The sequence below is a fragment of the Macrobrachium nipponense genome, chromosome 47 (assembly GCF_015104395.2).
Source record: "Macrobrachium nipponense isolate FS-2020 chromosome 47, ASM1510439v2, whole genome shotgun sequence".
Lineage (NCBI taxonomy): Eukaryota > Metazoa > Arthropoda > Malacostraca > Decapoda > Palaemonidae > Macrobrachium > Macrobrachium nipponense.
In genome coordinates this window covers 32,288,211-32,309,033 of record NC_087222.1, presented here as the reverse complement: position 1 = coordinate 32,309,033, position 20,823 = coordinate 32,288,211, and the positions used below count along the sequence as shown (strand labels likewise).

The following is a 20,823-nucleotide window of genomic DNA, read 5'->3' as shown; positions in this document are numbered from 1 at the left end:
TCCTCAATCCTTCTTGTTCCACACTCCGGAATGGAGATCATGCCATCCTTGAAGGGGGCATAAGCTGCCACCCTCCAAGGATTATTCATAGAGAAAGCTGGCAGGGATTCATATGGAGGTAGCTGGACCAAACCAGTACCTGCCACAGGGAAGTTCGCTTGTGGGGCCTGAGTGAGGCCAGCGAAACGGTCATCATGTTCTCTAACACGGTTAGAGAGGTCTTGGATTGACTGACCAGACTGGTTAATGGTACTGGAGAGTTGAGCAAACATTTGCTCAAATCTCGTACCGAGAGAGCCGACCATCTCTCCCACTTGTTGCAAAACTCCTGCTGAGAAGGGTGGGATCAAAAGCACTAGGTCCCGCCACCCCAACAGGAGTCACTGGAGTGGATCCAGTGGATGCCGGAGAAGGAACTGGCTCGGCCAGAGCACGGGCCTTCTCCTTAAAAGCCTTGCTTCTTGAGCCCTTAGAGTGGGAAGAGCTAGGCTTAGCCTTCACCGCGTCGGCGTAGGATGTCGTAGACTTCCTTGCCGAAGAAGACGACGACTTTTTGGAAGTCGTCTTATGAAGGGTCTTCTGTTCTCTCTGTCCCTTCACTTTCGGGGGTACAGAGAGAGCGGGTGAACGCGAAGGGATCTCAGATCCCGTGAAGCCTTGAAAAGAAGAAGAAGAAGGGACAGGGGAAGAAGATCCAGGAGCGCTCAAAAGTAGTCCTTGAGCGCCCGAAACACCTACCTCGACCAACAAGTCCTCGGCACCTACCGCCATTGGCTCAAGGTTTAGATCCAGGTTTGCGACGTCCGGAACCGGCTCCTGTGTCGAGACGGACCCAAACGCCTGCTGCACCTCCTGCTGGATTGAAGCTATGAGTGGGGCTGCTGAGATGGGGTCAACATATCCCGTCGCCTTGCCTCCGGGGAAGATCTGAATGGCCAGCTTTTTGTCTAAAATGTAAGGCTGACCCTTGGCGGCGTTTTTGCCGAAGCCGCCTACCCAAGCTTTCAGGGTTGCTAGGGCGACTTCTTTCACGGCGGCAGCCTGAAAGAGAAGGCGATATGAAGCTTCTAACGGCGGAGATACAGCTTAAAGTAGCTTAAAACTAAAGATAAACCATTGATAACTGGAAATTTGTCCAGGAATCTCTTACACCCCACCCAAAAAGCTGACTCACGAGGTCGTAGCAGATGGTGCATGCCTCAGGGTGCCAGACAATCATCCCGTTGTGGGTAGTGGCACACGGGGCATGGGTCCTGCATTCCTCATGGGCACAGGGGTCGTACAGTACTGCGTTGCAGCCTGGATCCTGGCAGTTAGTAGCCTGTAAGTGGAGGGATACATGAGTATTGGGGTTACACACTTACAGCCTAACATAGACTCCGCTGCATGCCGGAGTATGTAAGTTAGATTAAAACTAGTGCTCCGCCGCAATACGTGTGGTTAGATAGGCGGTTGGTTGGGGTCTGCAGCGTACGCCGGAGACAAGAAAATGGTCCAACCAGGAGTGGTGAGGAGCCCACGAAACCACGACGGAGAACGACGGAGATAGTACGTGAAAACTATAAATAAACAAATAAATCACAGTATCAGTAAGGGTATGTATCCTTATAGAATAAGACATGATTCTTTCCGACTACTAGAGGAGTGCCCGGGTAAGAAGCAAGCTCTCCTCCGGTAGCGGAAAACAGGATATACTAGGCAAGCTATATAGACCACTGGTAAATCCCACCCCGCCCGCTGGCGGAACCAGAAACGACCGATAACCGAAGGGGCCCCTGGCTTCAGTGGGGGCTCCGTCCGTTATGGTAGGGGAAGGGTAGGGAATGGGAGAGAATGAGGGAATCCCGGCGTGAACGCGGCGGGCGAGAGAGAGAGGGGGTGGCCAACCCCCCCTCCCAACTACTACCCGTCGGGTAACCCGGTACCCGAGACAAGTGGTCACCCCGGCCCCCAGCTGGTATGGGGCTCCTCTGGCCCCCTCAGAGGGAGAGGGAGGGAGGCTACAATGGTTGTCATGACAACCGAGGAGACCCGACCAGACCCCTCCCTACCATGTGGAAGGGAGGGAAGGGGGAGGGTAAGGTGCCTAATGGGACACGTGATCGGAGGTGGCCCAGGACGCGATAGCAACACAACCACAGAGAGGCCACGTGAACCCAACTGTACCAACACACGGTACAAGGCACCTAGGCTAGCCTAACACCCTAAATAACACTGATAAACAATAAATACATCGTAAAAGCATAGAAGGGACACTTGAGTAAAAGAGAAAGAAGCCCAGGAGGAGGCGAACTGATCCGAAGAGCAGTCGACTACTCGGAGCCAGCAGTAGCCGATGAAGAGCAAGAGCTGGGATGTGGGATGCTGGGCGAGAGAAACACAGTATAGCCCTAAATACCAAACTAAAAGATAAAAGGTAAAAGGTAAGGGCTGTGTACCCTAAATCTAAAATACGATGTAATAAGACGATGAATGTAAAATAGAGCCCATAAGCATAAGATGTCCCAGTATGGGAGACCGGGAAATCTTAACAACACGAGGCGGCTCATGGCCGCCACGAGTCAACTGGGTGACCGTATATGACCTAAAAAACGGAAAATACTGGTCCCTGGAAGATTTGAAATACAAAAATTATTACTTATCTGGCACTTAACTTAGCCGAAACGATAGCAGCACGTTCCATCGTGGAATAGATAAATCCAAAAAAGCGAAAACAACACGAGCAAAAGAGTTACAACTGGCGTTGTCGAGCTAAATATAAAGGATGGCCGCTAGAGGCGCTGCTCTCCGCTTGGCGTCGGTAGTAGTAGTAGTAGCGGACGCATCACCCTTTGGTATCAGCTCTCTCAGGTGGGGGATTTTGTGATGGAAGGTCTAAATGGTAAATGACTCGTGATAGTGATCCCACTCGCCCCTATTACCATACCGACACTTCTTTTATAGAGTGAGCGAGTCAGTTTAACTGACATTTTCTTGATTTTATTTTTTCTCTGGTAATATTAGGATTAATTTACCTAGAAATAATGAACTTAAGGATATTTCATAGGCCGACACGAGCTGAGCCCAGAAATTCGGGTTAGTGTCTCATCCTCTTTCTGCAACTTGACTAGCTCATCCTTATCCAAAACGTTAGTGCCTAATTCATCACCGTAACTAGGACTAGATACTGGTACATTTACTACGTTACTCTCGACAGCTACGCCTTCCCCTTGGCTATCACTGTCAACGATAGAGTTAGGTCTCTCAGCCACACTCATGCTAAGATCAACCTCGCTACCTCTATCACACTCGTTCGACTCCACGAACTCACTCACGTTCGAATCCACGAACAAATTATGATCGTAGTCTATATCTGTGTCTAAACCCGACCTAGTTACTACCATTTCAGGCACTGGAATATTCCTCACAACAGGATTCACATTCTTGGATAAAGCTAAGTCATTACCGACAATAATGTCAACGCCTTCAACGGGCAAACTGTCCACAACGGCAAGTTTTACTTCTCCTGACACTACCTGACTTTCTAAATTCAACTTCAACAAAGGACAAAGAACACAAGTGTTAGGAAATCCACCTAACATAACTTTCTCTTCCACATTGATGATTTCTGCCCTGTTCGGCACACACTCACTCCTTATCAGGGATACAGCGGCCCCTGTGTCTCGAAGCAAGACTACTTCTCTCGAATCTACTCCTCCAAGAGAGGAAACCACGCCTTCCGACAGAAATTCACCAAAAACTTTCCTAGTTTCTCTCATCACATCATCCCTACTTGACGAAAGGTTAACTAGCGATACTGGTTTCTTACCGTCCTTCCTTTCTGCTGCACAATTTCTCGCTAAATGCCCTTTCCCATTACATCGGAAACAAGTTAATTCTGAGCCACTAGATGCCATTCTACTCTTACAAACCTTAGACGTATGACCAGGTTTTCCGCATGTATAACAGGAATAGTCACTTTTACTCGCATTGCTATTACTAGGACTGAAACCTTTAATGCTTTGTACTCTACCAGACGAAGGATCATTTCGTTTCTTACGAACACTCAAATTATGAGTTAGACTATATTTGTCAGCTAGCCTAGTTGCTCCTGCAAAAGATACTTCTCGCCTATCCTCTATATAAAGTTTAATCTCAGGGGATACGTTATCTTTGAAGTTTTCTAACAACACTAAGTTTTTCAAACTATCAAAATCATCAACTTTAGCAGAAGTTAACCAATCAAAAAACAGCCTATCTAACTTCTTACCGTATTCTACATACGTAATATTTTCATCCTTTCTCAAATTTCTAAATTTCTTACGGTACGCCTCCGGTACTAGCCTATACGCGCTAAGAATGGTTTCTTTCACGATATCGTAATTATCACATTCCTCCTTAGACATGCAACTATACACAGTAAGTGCCCTACCACTAAAAACTGACTGCAAATATAAAGTCCACGTTTCTTTAGGAGAACCTACTCGTTCCATTAACTTCTCAAAACACATGAAATATGTCGTAACATCTTCCTCATCAAACTTTGGTACTAATTTTAGCACTGCATTCATACCTAACGTATCAGCTTCGTTTCCGTTCTCGCTTGACCGACTGTTACGAGTACTTTCCCTTAACCGAGCAATTTCCAACTCATGCATACGTTCTTTCTCTCTCTCTTCCTGCTGCATTACCAACATTTCTCTCTCTTGCTGCATCTTCATTGCTTCTCTCTCTTTCTCTTGCTGCATTATCATTACTTCTCTCTCTTGTTGCATTTTCATTGCTTCTCTCTCTCTCTCATACTTTTCTCTTTCTTTCTTTTCAACATACTCACGGAGATCATTCCCCTCTAGACCTAGTAGCTTACCTGACTCAATAAACTCTTTCACCAACTCACTCATTCTGATTCTTTCTATATTCTCCCTGTTACAAACTGTTAAAGTGTTGATAGCCTAGGCAACGTCGCCACAAAATGTTACGGACCTGGGATCTCAGAGACAATGTTACGGCCTCTGAGGGAGGTCCGCTTCAGGATCGATATGAAAAAAAAAAAAAAAAAAAAACTTATCAACACAAACAGTTGAAACTGGGGATATGAATATAGAAAGAAACACTAACACAACAAAAGTTTATTTACAAGCTTACTAACAAAGGTAAATGCAGAATGGTATCTCCTATTTACATAAAATGATAAAATCTTACGCTGCATGAACTGGGGGAAACAGTGAGGTAATAAGAATACTTGCTAAACAGTTTGGCACTTCGAAGAGGTGGCTTTATACAAGTAGATCGGCAATTGCGGACGTCCTCTTGACTCCGTATTGCAGAAACTAATCTTCTTGTAAGGCAGGAATTCCCCAACACCTGTAACGGGACCTTTTCTTCTCTGAAGTCTGCTCGACGTCGAGATAACACGGTAGACCACACCTGAAGACGACTAGACCAATAGCCAACCAACTCTCGAACAACTCTTCTTCTGATTGATACTTCGTCGGTTCCTTTTTTCTCGTATCTCACGGAAGATCTCTGCTGCTGCTGATCTCTCACTAATAAACTGATCTGTGGCTCTCTGTGACTAAACTGGTGATCTCTCTTTTACGATCTCTCTCTCTCTTCTACGATCACTGCTCTCCAAAGTTCGTTCGTCGTATTTATTCAGCACTCTGGGTGCGGAGCCTACGGCGAACGTCACCGACTCCAGGGATTTCTAGAACTTCTTAGATGAATCTAGACGAGGCATTGCATCAGAAATTGCGGCGTTTCTCAAGTAACGACGATATCCACAACACTCCTGCCGATTCTGGAACAACCACGAACATAGGCGCCTCCAACAGTGGCGCAAAAACCTCCTTGCTGCCGAACTTCTCGAAAATGCGTTCTCCTTTCCTATATCTTTCTTTGCTATGAAGCAATTACCATCACACCCTGCCCAATACTATGCTCCCAGTCTCCAGCGTCCGCACGCGAAGAACAGTGCGAGCTTCCACCTCTGCAAGACGGCTTGACTCAGGGACTTAATCCTCTGTTCAGCCAATGAAAACGCAGCGCTCATCAGACAGAGCACCTGGGACACAATAAATACTGCCGAACGACCCCATTCCAACCAGTTCACGCTCACTTTTCCTTGAAAATGAACCGATGATACGGTTGGAAACGTTGGAATTCCGTTACTCCCTTAGACTAAGATTTGTTATCCCCATGGTGACTATATGCCACTTTTGTTATCATATCAATAAATTAGTATTTTTAGAAAACATTTCTTTAACCAAGATATGAACATCGGCCAGCTATTAGCAAATATCAGCCCTGATGAGAAGAGAATAATAAGAAGAATTGAAAAGACCATATATAAAATCAATTCTACTGATGCTGCCATCATCTTTAACAAAACATATTATTATTATTATTACCATATTTTGTTTTGGTAATTCTGTAACTCTGACTTTCAGTCATAGAATTTGCCTGAAAGTAACACATTACCTATCTTCTTTTTCGTCAGCACCCATTATTATACGTAGCAAGGATTGTGAGGTTTGTGAAAAGGATTTATGAAACCCTATTACGTATATTATTATACAAACCTTTATTATAACATGAAGAATGTACAATAATTAGAACATCAGAGTAACATAGGGAACCCCATAAAGAAATTTACATGAATCATACTAAATAATCTCTTTTCTTTATCTGATTTATTGGTAATATTGATGATTTGCAGGTTAGTATACACTGTGCCATTATTTTATGCATTTTACAGACTTACAAAAATATCATTATATGCCAAATTGACCTTAAAATTAGAGAATCATAGGCTAACTTGGTCCAAGGGTAGCTTAACCAATAGTAGTGTTTTGATTCCAAAATTAGCCTAGGCAGACATGAACTTAGCCTATCTCAGACAATATTTGCCAGAAGCAAGACTCGAACATGACAAGGGGTATGGGCTGAAAATATGATTTCTGATGGAATAAAAGCTGTATGCTGCTTGCTTTAGCCTCCAGGATATTGTATATTGTTTGTTACTGAGGAAAACATTAATATACCTGTGTACCAATGTAACCCCAGTGCACTTCCTATGTACGTATTTATAATGATCAGTTTCTTCATCTTGCAGATAATTTGTGAAGCACCAATTGCAGACTAGGTGAGAGGTCCTTGGAAATTAAAGTTACAGTCCATAATTGTCGAAAAGGAACTATTTTTTGGTCTTGTTGGAAACTTGTTAAGACTGTTGCACATTTTATTTTTCTGTAAGTATTTAGAAGATTATTTGTACATTTATGAGTAATGTTATTCATTTATGGTTTCAAGTTTAACTCGTGAGGTTAGGAATGTTTTCCAGCTGTTTAGGCTTAGCTCTCTTGGCATCAGAATTGAAAAAACAAAATCATTTGTTCCTATGAGGTATGAACCCTCGTCTGTTATATGAGAGGACAGGCAGTCCCCAACTTATGACAGAGATCTGTTCCTAATGTTTGTTGTAGGTAGAAATCTGGTGTAAGTCAGAATAATAGCTAATCAGTGGCGTAATGCCATGTTGTTCCTACACATACAAAAAACCATTGGTCTTTACATTAGGATATTACTTACATTGTGAGTTAGTACTGGCTTTCTAACTTATAAACAAGACACTGTAGTTAGCTACCAGCGGTAGGGATGGGAGCCCTGCCCACCAGTCGGTACAAACTCACTTTTCTTTCAGCTGTCATCGAGTGTAAATGTCTCCTCTGCCTGAATGGCCATTCGACTTACCATATTTTCTATTTTTGTTTGTGAATATTTGTGATATGTGAGTGTAGTTGTTGTTTTGCATATACTGATATAATGCAAACCCATGACTTATCTGAGCTAAGGGAGGGAAAGCTGTGTGACATGAGGTGTTGCCTTGGCAACGACAGGCCTTGCATCACTTCCTCTCCTTCCTTGAGATAGATCTTCATACCACTGCACTCTGAGCAGAAAATGTGTGTAGTGAATCGAGCCCTTGTTCCAAGTGTTGTGTTTGGCCATCAGAACAAAGGGTGCAGTTTGCTTGGGAAAGGAAGAGAGAGAGAGAGAAGAGGGCTTCTCTGGCATCTTCAGATTGCAACACACCTCCAGTGATGCCAAGTTTTCTCTCTGATTCCTTCCTGCCCTCAGCCAAACGGTGTCCTGTTGTTGCCACTCCTAAGGGAGCTGTCTCCTCTTCACCATCTCCTATTGCCTTGTTGGTAGAGAGCTGGCGTGGTGGTCTATGACCCAGTACGACTTTGGGGGGGAAATTCCCCCTCAGGGTGAAGAGGGAGTGCTCCTCTTAACCCGACTTGTCTTGCAGGTGTGGTGGAGCCTGAGGAGCTTGGGGAGTTGTGGCTCTCCCTATGCCCCCTGTGGGAGCCTTCCTTGGAGGGCTTGATCTCTCACACAGCACTGGTTCTTATGATCCTGCCATCTGTAGTGTGCCTCTGACTTCCTTCCCTTGGGGAATATCCTCTCCACCCCCTTTGAAAAGAGAAAAAGTCGCAAAGTGACTTCATCATCTTCATCTTCGTGTGCTTACACCTCCTCCCTTCTGTGTGGAATCAAGGGGAGGAAGAAGCTGTTTTTCCCAGCTGTATGAATGCCCATAGTGCTTGTAATGGTCATCTGTCTTCCATGGAAAAGGTTAAGGGATCTCTCGTTTGCTCTCCTGATGTGTTTACGGGAATGGGAACCATTGCACAGGATTCCACAGGCCCCTATGTCATTGGTACTGGTCCCAGGAAGTCACCTTCCCTGGCCGGAAAAGTTCCTTCTACCACTTCACTGGATTCCATAGACCCCCATGACACCAGTACCAGTTCCTTTTACCACTGCATGGGGTTACACGGATCCCCTGGCACCAGTACCGGCCCCTGGAAGTCACTTGCCCTTTCCATAATCTAGAGTAGATTATTAGATGCTAGTCCTCCCCCTCTCTCTAGCAAGGGGAGAGAGAGGGGCTGAAAAATAAAAACCTGGAAGTTCTATTTGCCTTTTATTGTCTCCAACATTTACTAAGGGATTCAGAGCCGATGGAAGGCTGCTTTTCGGCAATAACTTTTTATCAAAGCATTGGATAAAGGTGGAAGGTGGCAAGTGTCTATTTTATAACCATATCCAATTTTTGCAATTATTGTTTAGTACTTAAGTTCGATAGTTTTGGTATTCATAGAGTAAATGAAGTTGCCAATTCTGATTCCAAAGCCATTTCTGACGTAGACATATGTAATATGACATCTTTAAGCTCCGCCCATCCACCAGGTAGGCAGTAACAGGTGGTGTTTTTCATGAACCCCTTTTAAACCGACATATGGATTTCCATGCCACCAGGGCACTTGAGTGTTTCAAACTTCGTCTAATTTTCGGAAGTACTTAGCACCGCCATATGTGTTTCATTAACTTTTTTACTTGAGAAAATTAGGCTAAACCTGTGCTGACCCACCCAACCATCCACAAAAGTGGTTACAAGTATCAGTGACATCGAGAATCTCGCCTCCAGCGTCTTAAGGAGAAAATTTCGCCCTATTTGTTCACAGCTGTGTGGCGTGCTGGCAATTCTCTGAACATTCCTGATGCTGTGTCTCGAGCCCCAGTTAGCCACCCTGCACCAGAGGACAAAATCACAGGTGCCCCTTCTGCTACCCATCTCCAAACAGTCATGGCTGTGTAAACTGTCACCTCTTCAGGAAAGTCTCCTGGTCAAGATACCAACAGGACTCTTCAAGATCTACGAGACACAGCAAGAGAAGACCCTGTCTACACTCACCTACTCAACTGTATCACCTTAGGATTCCCCTCCAACAGATATGATCTGCATAACCCCTTACTCCCATACTGGAAGATATGGGACGAGCTCTACGCTGATGGTAACCTTATTTTGTATGGAGCAAGAGTTATAGTTCCTGCCGCCCTCCGCTGCCTCTGTCTCGCCTACATGATAGTCATCAGGGCATGGAATCTACTAAGCACCAGGCAAGACAGGCTGTCTTCTGGCCTGATATCAACTCAGACATTGTCAACACAATTGTAGCTTGTGAGTCATGCCGGGCATTGCAGCCAACCCAGAAGCAGGAACCATTAATGAATGACGACAACCCCACAAGGCCCTTTGAGTCTGTTTCAGCAGATTTATTTACCGTCACTGGAAAATCCTTTCTGGTCATACTTGACTTAGTCTCAGGATGGCCTGTTGTCCCATGCAAAGGTGATACTACTGCTTCTGATACAATCAGGATCTTCTGCCGCGCCTCTCCGTCTCAGGACTGATGGAGGACAACAGTTCACCAGTAACGAGTTCCTGGACTTTATGGAGCGATGGAGAGTCCGATGTGGTAACTTCCCCATATTATCCACAATTGAATGGTCATGCCAAGGCCGCCATGAAGTCAATCAAGCATCTCATCCTGACAACGATACCCTCTGGCAATATTTGATTGCAAAGAGTTTGATCGAGGCCACTTAGAGCCTCAGAATACTACCAATTTCACAGGCCACTCTCCTGCCCAGATCCTGTATGGTTGACCTCTTAGGTCATGCATCATTGCACACCCAGAGTCCTTTTCAGAGGAGTGGCACATAAAGACCGAGGACTGTGACTGCCGTGCAGCCGCCCATGCTGAGCAGGTTAAGACCCATCTCGCCGCTGGAACAAGGTTGGGGTAGTCATGAGTTTCAGCAGGTCAAGGTATTATGAAATTTGTCTCCTTAGTGGTTACGTCTGGTGGCAAAACTTTCGTTTCCTTCGCCCAGAGCCACCCCCTAGTGTTGACCCATCCCCTCTTTCCCCTGTGGCCTCTTGCTTGGACCAGGAAAAGCAGTGCCTAGTTGATATTCCCCATTGTCCCCATGTCTTTCTCAAAGGCTCGGAGAGGAAGAGTCTGCTTGAGAGTGTACTATGAGCATGAAGGGGGAGGTGTAGATAAATGAAAAAACATTCAGTAGTACGATATATGAACGTTTATGTATATGTATTGCATTCTTATATTTCATGTCCATTTATATACAGTGGAACCTCGACATACGAAAGTCCCAACTTACAAAAAATTCAATTTACAAAAGCAATGACGAAGATTTTTTTCCCTCTGCATACGAAAATAATTCAGGTTACAAAAGGGTGTTACTGTAAAGTCCTGAGATTCGCCCGGACCACCGAGAACTATTTTAAAACTTGCGCGCCTCTAACTCTGTAGACTCGCCACCATCCTCCCACTCTCCCATTGGTTCCTGATGCTAGTCACTGCCATAAGATCCTGCTCTCCTATTGGTCAGCATCTACCCCATCATGCTTTACATAAAGGCGTTGTTCAGCCAATCCGTCACACCAGCGTTATCGTATACGCATGGGGAATTTGTTCGTTCATATATACGATTTCGTTTGTTAACGTAAATTCGTGTTAGTGATTTCGCTTTGTACTTTATTGTGTTGTGTGAGAACTTAATAAATAACTTAATTACGTATAGTCATGGGTCCCAAGAAAGTTGCTGAAGTTCACAGAAAGAAGAGGATGGAGATAATCAAGATGGAGATAATCAAGAAGTATGAGGCTGGCATGCGGTTGAGTGTGATCGCTAAGGAATACTGCTGAAATAGGCACCATCCTTAAGCAGAAGAAAGCCATCAAAGCAGCTGCACCTTCCAAGGGCATGACTGTTTTGTCCAACAAGAGGAGCCACGTGCATGATGAGATGGAGAGGTTGCTTCTTGTTTGGATTGAGGACAAAGAAATCGTTGGCGATACGATAACCGAGACAGCAATCTGCCACAAGGCCAGCGCTATTTTCGGTGATCTGATTGCCCAGGCCAAAGACTACGGAGGAGAAGGGACATCGACGTCAACCCCAGACTTCAAGGCTTCTCGGGGGTGGTTTGATAAATTCCGTAAATGGACTGGCATCCATTTGGTGGTGAGGAAATTGAAATTTTGTAAAAAATGTAAAGTATAAAAAAGTAAAAAAAAAAATTTTTTTAATAAAAAAGTACAAAAAAAAAAGAAATTTAATTTAAGTTTTTTGTAAAGTTAAGTGTTAATGTTTTCTGCCATTTCTTAATGTGTTTCGTAAAGTTAGTGTTAATGTTTTCTGCCATTTTTTAATGCGTTTCGTAAAGTTAAGTGTTCATGTTTTCTGTCATTTGACCTCCTCCTCTGTCGCCACTTTCGGAGATGGCCTCACTCGAAAGGTAAGGTTCCACATTTTATTACATACGCATGTATGTACAGTATTTTTTGTACCGTGTACACTAATACACTTTATTTACAGGTACATATAGTAGTATATGTAGTTTATGTTGGTATTGAATGGTCCTAATTGTTGTATTTCATTGTTTATTGGTCAATTTAGCTTTATTATAAAATTTACTGGGGCGGTTTTGTAGGGCTTGGAACGAATTAGGCAATTTACATGTAAAATGTGGTTCAAGATACGAAAAAGTCAGGTTATGAAGGCCGCTTCGGAATGGATTAATTTCGTATCCTGAGCCACTACTGTACCTCCCTGTGTATTTAATGTATGTCATTCTCTTATGTATTATGTATGATATGTAATGACAAAATCTCGCCCGTCTGGCAGAAATGTTTCGCCAGTATGGCACTGCTTTGTATTCCTTGCATGCTTACTTCATTTAGACATTAAGAACATACTTTTGATATTCTCCATAGAACTGGAGTACCCAATGTGGTCGAGCGAGGGGAAACTTTTATGTCAAACCCTGCACTGAGTGCTGGGTCTGATCTCGACGGACTGACAACCCCCAAGGTACTGGATGTTGGATATATATCTAGGTTGGTCCCTAGGTACCCCAACAAGGGAATTACATCCTCTAAACGTGGCTCCGTGGTGGGTACAGGGACAGCCTAGACGAACCTGCTATTTAAAGTTTTATGGAGAACTTAAAACCCCAAAATCCTAATGACTAATGCACAGAACCAGACATGGGAAGCACTCTTCAATCCAGTGTTGTTACAGTGGCACCATATATTCCCAATCAAAGAGAAAGAATTTTGTGGAGAAAAAATCCATAGAAGAATCTGAAGGAAGTGTACCTAGTGAATTTGATAAGTATCTAACAATTACCTTTGAGGATGAGGTTATAAATATTTTTGAAGTACACAGGGATATTGTAAAATACTGTGGGAGGGAACCTAAGATATTACCACATGGTAGAAATAAACATTTGATAAAGACTAGATCCTTAGAAGAAAGCTGAACTTTGAAATCTCTAAGTTTACTGGGAGGAGTTCAAAATGGATGTAAACCACATGATACTTTCAATCATACCAAAGGAATTACGTATGTATGCCCCTCATCTTAGGGTTCATGCTGAAGAAGAACTGCAAGATGAGCTTAAAGATCAGGGGGTATTAAAGGTGAAAAGACTGAAAAAGAAAGTAAGTGGGGTATGGTCTCCTATGCCACAGTTATTATTAACCCTCTTACGCCGAAGGGATATAATAAAAATTGTCTCCCGTATGCCGTGGGGGGGGGGGGGGGGGTCTCGGAGTGAGCGCGGAAGCGGAAAAAATATTTTTTTCAAAAAAATCACAGTGCGCTTAGTTTTCAAGATTAAGAGTTCATTTTGGCTCCTTTTTTTTTTGTCTTTGCCTGAAGTTTAGTATGCAACCATCAGAAATGAAAAAAAAGATCATTATCATATAAAAATAATGCGATATATGATAGCGCAAAAACAAAATTTTACATATAATTGTATTCAAATCGCGCTGTGAGCAAAACGGTTTAAAGTAACAAGTTAATTTTTTTTCGTTGTATTGTACAGTAAATTGCGATCATTTTGGTATATAACATATTGTAAAACGATCAAAGCAACACAGAGAAAATATTATCACAAAATGATGCATGAATTCGTAACGCGTGAACGTAAAAAAATGTTTTTTTCAAAAATTCACCATAAATCTAAATATTGTTCTAGAGACTTCTAATTTGTTTCAAAATGAAGATAAATGATTGAATATTACTATACTGTAAGAGTTTTAGCTTACAATTGCAGTTTTCGACCATTTCGAACAAGTTAAAGTTGACCGAATGTCGAATTTTTTTTTTAATATTTTTTTTATATGCAAATATTTCAAAAATGAGAAAAGCTACAACCTTCAATTATTTTTTTTGTATTTTACATGAAATTGTGCACATTTTCATATATAAAACTCTATGAAACGCCTAATATGAAACGGAGCAAATATTACGAGAATGCGACATACGCATTTCGGAGATTTGCGGCAGAGAATCCACGCACGGAGGGAAGTAAAGTATTTTTTTAAATTCACCATAAATCTAAATATTGTGCTAGAGACTTCGAATTTGTTTCAAAATGAAGATAAATGGCTGAATATTACTAGACTATAAGAGTTTTAGCTTACAATTGCGTTTTTCGACTATTTTGGTAGAGTCAAAGTTGACCGAACGTGATTTTTTTTCTATTTATTGTGATTTATATGCAAATATTTCAAAAATGAGAAAAGCTACAACCTTCGATAATTTGTTGTATTCTACATGAAATTGCGCACATTTTCATATATAAAACTTTATGTAACAGCTAATTTAAAATGGTGCAAACATTACGACAATCGCACAAAAAATTTCTGATTTTTTTCGGAAGAGTTACCGTGCGGACGTAAGGAAAATGTGTTTTTTTCATAAATTCACCATAAGTCGAAAAATTGTGCTAGAGACTTCCAATTTGTTGCAAAATTAAGGTAAATGATTGAATATTACTAGAATATAAGAGTTTTAGCTTACAATTGCATTTTTCGACCATTTCAGTAGAGTCATAGTTGACCGAAGGTTGAAATTTTGGCACTTATCGTTATTTATATGAAAATTTTTCAAAACTGATAAAAGCTACAACCATGGGTTATTTTTAGTTGTATTGTGCATGAAATTGCACACGTTTCCATATATAAAACTTTATGTAACGGCTAATTTAGAATGGTGCAAACATTACGACAATCGCACGAACAAATTTATCGGAAGAGTTACCGCGCGAATGTAAGGAAAAAGTTTTTTTCATAAATTCACCATAAATCGAAATATTGTGCTAGAGACGTCTAATTTGTTGCAAAATGAAGGTAAATGATTGAATGTTACTAGAATATAAGAGTTTTAGCTTACAATTGCGTTTTTAAACCATTTCGTTAGAGTCAAATTTGACCAAAGGTTGAAATTTTTCCACTTATCGTTACTTATATGAAAATATTTCAAAACTGATAAAAGCTACAATCATGAGTATTTATTGTTGTATTCTACTGAAATTGCACACATTTTCATATATAATACTCCATGTAACGGCTAATTTAAAATGGTGCAAAAATTATGTCAAAGTGACAAAATAATTTCTGAGATGTGTTACTGATACTTTTTAGTGCGATAAGAAAGAAATTCCTATGTAACGATTGTAAACAAAACAACGCCTTGATCCATGAGCTCCCAGCATCCCCCAAGGCGCGTGATTCAAAAGTTTTCGCCTGGTAGGCCTATTAAGTATTTTTCCACGAATTTAAAAAAAAACTTTTCTATGTCGACGTACGATACGTCCAATCGGCAGCCGACAGACAATTTATCTCAACGTATAATACGTCCAATCGGTGTAAGAAGGTTAACTTTCAATTCATCTAAATTACCAAATTTTGTACATGAACTTCTCTGCCAGATATATACATAGCTTACGACTCTGACGTCACGACAGAAAATTTAAAACTCGCTGCACACGCTACAGGTAGGTCAGGTGATCTACCTTACCTGCCGCTGGGTGGCGGGTGTAAGAACCAATCCCCCTTTCCAGCCAGATTTTCTCTGTCGTCTGGCTTGACAGCACCTGTTGTTAAGTTCTCTCGATAGTGGATTTATTCTCGTTGCCGACGATTTTTGGATTGACTCTTTTGGTGAAGTACCCTTTGTCCGTTGGCTTGGCATACGCTGTTTTGGATCGTTTTTTGGATTGTTCTTTGGTTTTTTCTTATAATGGCTGAGACTGAGGTTAAGAAATCTCCTATGTTTAGAGTATGTTTGATGAGTGAATGTAAGGTGAGGCTTCCTAAAGCTTCTGTAGATCCTCACAGTGTGTGTATGAATTGTAGAGGGAATGAATGTTCTTTCATTAACCCATGTAAAGAGTGTGAAAGGTTGGATGAGGATGGATGGAAGTCTCTTTCTTCCTACTTAAGGAAGTTAGAGAAGGATAGGGCTCGTAAGGCTTCTTCTAGGAGTTCGAGTAGATCGCGTGTTAGCGAACTTGATGTTGAGAACCCTATCGTAGACGTAGTTCCCTCTCCTGTTTCAGCCCCTGCTCCCAGCTTTGAACCTGAAGATTCGTGTTCTGAGATGGCTTCTTTGAGAGACACGGTAAGGAGCAATGAGAGCAAAATACGCTCTCATAAAGGTAAGAGTGACAGTGCCAGTGAACAGTGCAGTGCCCGTAGTGCAGTGGAGGGTGCGTCTGACCGGCTCACTAACGCTTCCAGGCCTAGACCTCTTCCAGACTCCCAGACCCAGTGGAGGAGGAAAGTCAAAAGCCGCAGGAAGGTTAGGGAGAACCCCCACCGGTCAGGCGTCCCCTCGGCAGATCCTGTTCCTCTTTCCCAGGCTGCCTTGGATCGAACCAAGAAGGAGGTGTTGCGCCAGTGCTTCTTGTCTTCTTCGTCGCCTTCTCCTAAGCGTAGATGGAGCGCCTCGGAGTCCTCTCGCCCTCTCAAGAGAACTTGGAAGGAACCTTGCGCCCTTCCTTCCAGCCCCGAATCCTTCTCGGAAGAGCTGGAGATCGAGCGTAAGAGAACCAGGAGATCTCAAGAATCCTCTTCTCCTTTCCATGCTCGGGCCTCTCCTCCAGTCGAAGAGTTTGAGAGATCGCCTGCGCACATCTTGGCGGGTCTGCAGGCGCAGATTTCAACTTTGGCCGACTCCTTAGCAGGGACTTCTCGCCGTCGGAAGGACGTCTCGCTTCCGGTGAAGAAGTCGAAGAAAGACTCTGCGGATTTCTCGCCTCCTGCAGGAAGGGTTCAAGAGCCTCGCTGTAGAGACTCTTACATTCAAGAGAACCTCAGAGATCGCTCTCCGAGCAGGCGCTCCTCTCCCCCCAGCAGGCGTCTTGAACATAACAGGCGCAAGGAGCTTGACAGGCGTTCTTCTCCAGAGTATCGCTCTTCTAGATTTAAACATGGAGAATTAGAGGATCGATTCGCTTACAGTAGGTGCTATTCACTGAAGATACGCGCTACTTCTAGCAAGCGTCAAGAGCTTGGCAGGCGCCAGGAACCTCGTATTTTACAGGATCGTGGTAGGCGCACTTCGCCTGGAAGCCGCTCTCCTTTGGACAGGCGCTCGGAGACTAGTAGGCATTTTTCACCAGGGATTCTCTCTTCGCCGGAGACTCGTTTGCCCTCTGTCAGACACAGAGAAGATGGTAGGCGCCAGATAAGACAATCTCCGCCTGGTGATCGCTCTCGACTGGACAGGCGCACAGAGCCTAGCAAGCGCTTCCCGTCTGATAGACGCTCTTCTTCGGAAGGCTTTTCTCCTCGTGACAGGTGCCAAGAGCCTGGCAGGCGCATAGAGACTGACAGGCACCAAGAGCCTAGCAGGCGCAAGGAGCCTGATAGGCGCTCTTCTCCTACCAGGCGCTCTTCAGTTGACTCGGACATGGATATGGACAGGCGTGCCTCCTCTAGTAGGCGCTCCCTTAGTAGGCGCTCTCCTAGTAGGCGCTCACCTAGTAGGCGCTCTCCCAGGAAAAGCTCCCCTCCAGGCAGCCGATCTTCCAAACGTCATTCTTCGGAAGAGGGACATGGTGCTTCCGAGGAAGATTTGTCAAGGGATTCTTCAGTTTCCTCTTACAAGAGACTTATCAGCCTACTCTTACAAGAATTTGGGGATTCCCTTTCGGCTGTTGCTCCTCCGTCTCCTCCTTCATTATTTTCTACGGCAAAGACTACGAAGACGTCGTCGGTTGTCAAGATGAAACCTACGGTTTCAATGAAGAAGGCACTTAAGAGCTTTGATGATTGGCTCGTCTCTAAGGAGGAGAAGGGGAAGACCGTCTTTTCTTTCCCACCTTCCAAGCTTACGGGAAAGATGGGATTCTGGTATGAGTCAGGGGAGCCTTTGGGTCTGACTCTTCCCTCTTCGGCAGACTCGGACTTCTCTTCGTTGGTGGATTCCGCGCGTCGCTCGGCTCTTATTTCTGCGAAGACGACGTGGGGAATGAGTGAACTAGACCACCTTCTGAAGGGAATGTTCCGGGTCTTAGAAGTGTTTAACTTCCTCGACTGGACACTCGGAGTCCTGGCAAAGAAGACACAGGATCAAGAGTCTCTTTCGCCGGAGGATCTTCATTCAGTCCTGTCTTGCATGGACAAGGCAGTGAGAAACGGGTCTGGAGAGATAGCTTCGCTTTTTGGAGCTGGAGTTGTTAAGAAAAGGGCAGTATTCTGCTCCTTTTTAACCAAGGCTGTGTCTCATGCACAGAGAGCTTCTCTGTTATACGCGCATCTTTCCCCTCAACTTTTCCCCAAGAAGATTATTAATGATATTTCCAGCGCTCTTTCAGCTAAGGCGACGCAGGATATGTTGGCTCGATCAGCAAGAATTCCTAAGGCTTCTTTTCAGCCTAAGATGAAGAAGGAAACGTCGAGCAAGCAAGAGCCCTTTCGAGGAGGCACTTCTTCCTCCAGAGGAACAAGACCTCCTAGAAGAGGAAGGACCTTCTCTCGATCGATCAGATCGAAAAAATAGTACCCGTGTCCTCCAGACTACAGTAGGTGCCAGACTGCTGAGTTTTGCAGATGTCTGGGCACAGAAGGGGGCGGACAACTGGTCCCTCTCTATAGTCAAGAAAGGCTACCTCATTCCCTTCGTCTCGAGACCACCCTTGACCACTACACCAAGGGAGTTGGTGGCCAAGTACAAAGACCCTCACATGAATCTAGCAGTAGAGCTCATGCTGGAGAAGGAAGCGATAGAGATGGTGAAGGACCCTCGTTCCGCGGGTTTCTACAACCGTCTTTTCCTTGTTCCCAAGACCTCAGGAGGATGGAGACCGGTTCTGGACGTAAGCGCCCTGAACGTCTTTGTGAAGAAGAGGAAGTTCGCAATAGAGACAACTTCTTCAGTATTAGCAGCCCTTCGTCCCGGGGACTGGATGGTGTCACTGGACCTTCAGGATGCTTACTTTCACGTGCCGATCCATCCTTCTTCGCGCAAGTTCCTAAGATTCATGTGGAAAGGGAAAGTTTTCCAGTTCAGGGCTTTGTGCTTCGGCCTATCCACTGCCCCCCAAGTATTCACAGGGCTAATGAAGAACGTAGCACAATGGCTACATCTCGAAGGAGTGAGGGTGTCCCTATACTTGGACGATTGGCTGATCAGAGCCAAATCGAAGGAGAAATGTCTGGAGGACCTTCACATAATGTTGACCTTAGCAAGTTCTCTGTGTTTGTTGATAAACTTCGAGAAATCACAGTTAATCCCCAGCCAAGATCGTATCTATCTGGGGATTCGGATGGTTTCTCAGGTTTTTCGTGCGTATCCATCCCCAGAAAGGATAGCCCGTTGTTCAGAAAAGGTCGCAACCTTTCTAGAGAAAGATGTATGCACAGCGAGGAAGTGGATGAGTCTGTTGGGGGACACTCTCCTCGCTGGAGCAATTCGTTTCTCTAGGGAGGTTGCACTTCAGACCCCTCCAGTTCTTTCTAAATTGGAACTGGAACCGCAGATCTCAGGGTCTAGATTTCATCTTCAAGATCTCGAACGAGATAAAGGAGGATCTCCGTTGGTAGGCAGACCCTCTTCTCTTCAAGGAAGGCATTTCATTACAGTTGCAGAACCCCAACCTAGTGTTATTTGCAGACGCGTCGGACATAGGTTGGGGAGCGACTCTTGGCTCGAGAGAAGTGTCAGGCACCTTGGGGGGGGGGGGGGGGGGGGGGGGGGGGGACAGGTGTCCTGGCACATCAACAAAAAAGAACTGATGGCGATTTGGTTGGCCCTCAAAGCGTTCGAGCCCCTCGTCCGGAAGACTTCGGTTCAGATCAACTCGGACAACACCACAGCCCTGGCTTACATTCGGAAGCAGGGGGGGACTCACTCATTCTCCCTGTACGAAAGCAAGAATGCTCCTTTTGTGGTCGGAGGAAAGGGAGATAAGTCTCCTCACCAGGTTCGTACAGGGAGAAAGAAATGTCAGAGCAGATCTGCTAAGCAGAAGAAACCAAGTCCTTCCCTCAGAGTGGACTCTGCACTCGGACGTGTGACTGGAGCTGTGGAAGACGTTGGGCAGACCTCATCTGGACCTCTTCGCGACATCCAGGAACGCAAGGATAGACCTGTACTGCTCCCCGATATCAGACCCAAAAGCAGTAACGGTAGACGCGTTCCTGATGGACTGGAAGAACTTAGACCTTTATGCGTTTCCTCCTTTCAAGATTCTGGGGGAAACCCTAAGGAAATTCTCAGCATCGGAGGGAGCAAGGATGACCCTGATTGCTCCGTTCTGGCCTGCCCAGGACTGGTTCACAGAGGTACTGGAATGGTTGGTAGATATTCCAAGATCCCTGCCACTGAGAGTCGATCTGCTCAAACAGCCCCACTTCGACAGGTTTCACAAGAACCTCCCCGCTCTCAGTCTGACTGGATTCAGACTATCAAGAGTCTGGTCAGAGCTAAGGGCTTTTCAGCAAAGTCTGCAAGAGCAATTGCCAATGCACGTAGACCTTCCACCACCAGGGTCTACCAGTCGAAGTGGGATGTTTTTTGACGTTGGTGCAGGAATCAGAACGTTTCCTCCTCCAGTACCTCTGTGACCCAAATAGCAGACTTTCTTATTTTCCTGAGGGAAAAATGCGG

The 20,823-nt window shown here is 44.3% G+C and overlaps 2 protein-coding genes across 2 annotated transcripts in view; both read left to right on the top strand.

The window, feature by feature from the left end:
* The window catches only part of LOC135204844 (zinc finger protein OZF-like), a 167,721-nt gene that overhangs the window by 47,340 nt on the left and 99,558 nt on the right, over window positions 1-20,823 (top strand). The window lies entirely within an intron of this gene.
* LOC135204845 (gastrula zinc finger protein XlCGF8.2DB-like) overlaps window positions 1-20,823 on the top strand; it is a 105,270-nt gene that overhangs the window by 26,355 nt on the left and 58,092 nt on the right. Inside the window, exon 2 of the mRNA XM_064235055.1 lies at window positions 7,094-7,229. The gene's annotated coding sequence lies outside the window, so the exon portion shown is untranslated. The remainder of the gene's footprint in view (window positions 1-7,093; window positions 7,230-20,823) is intronic.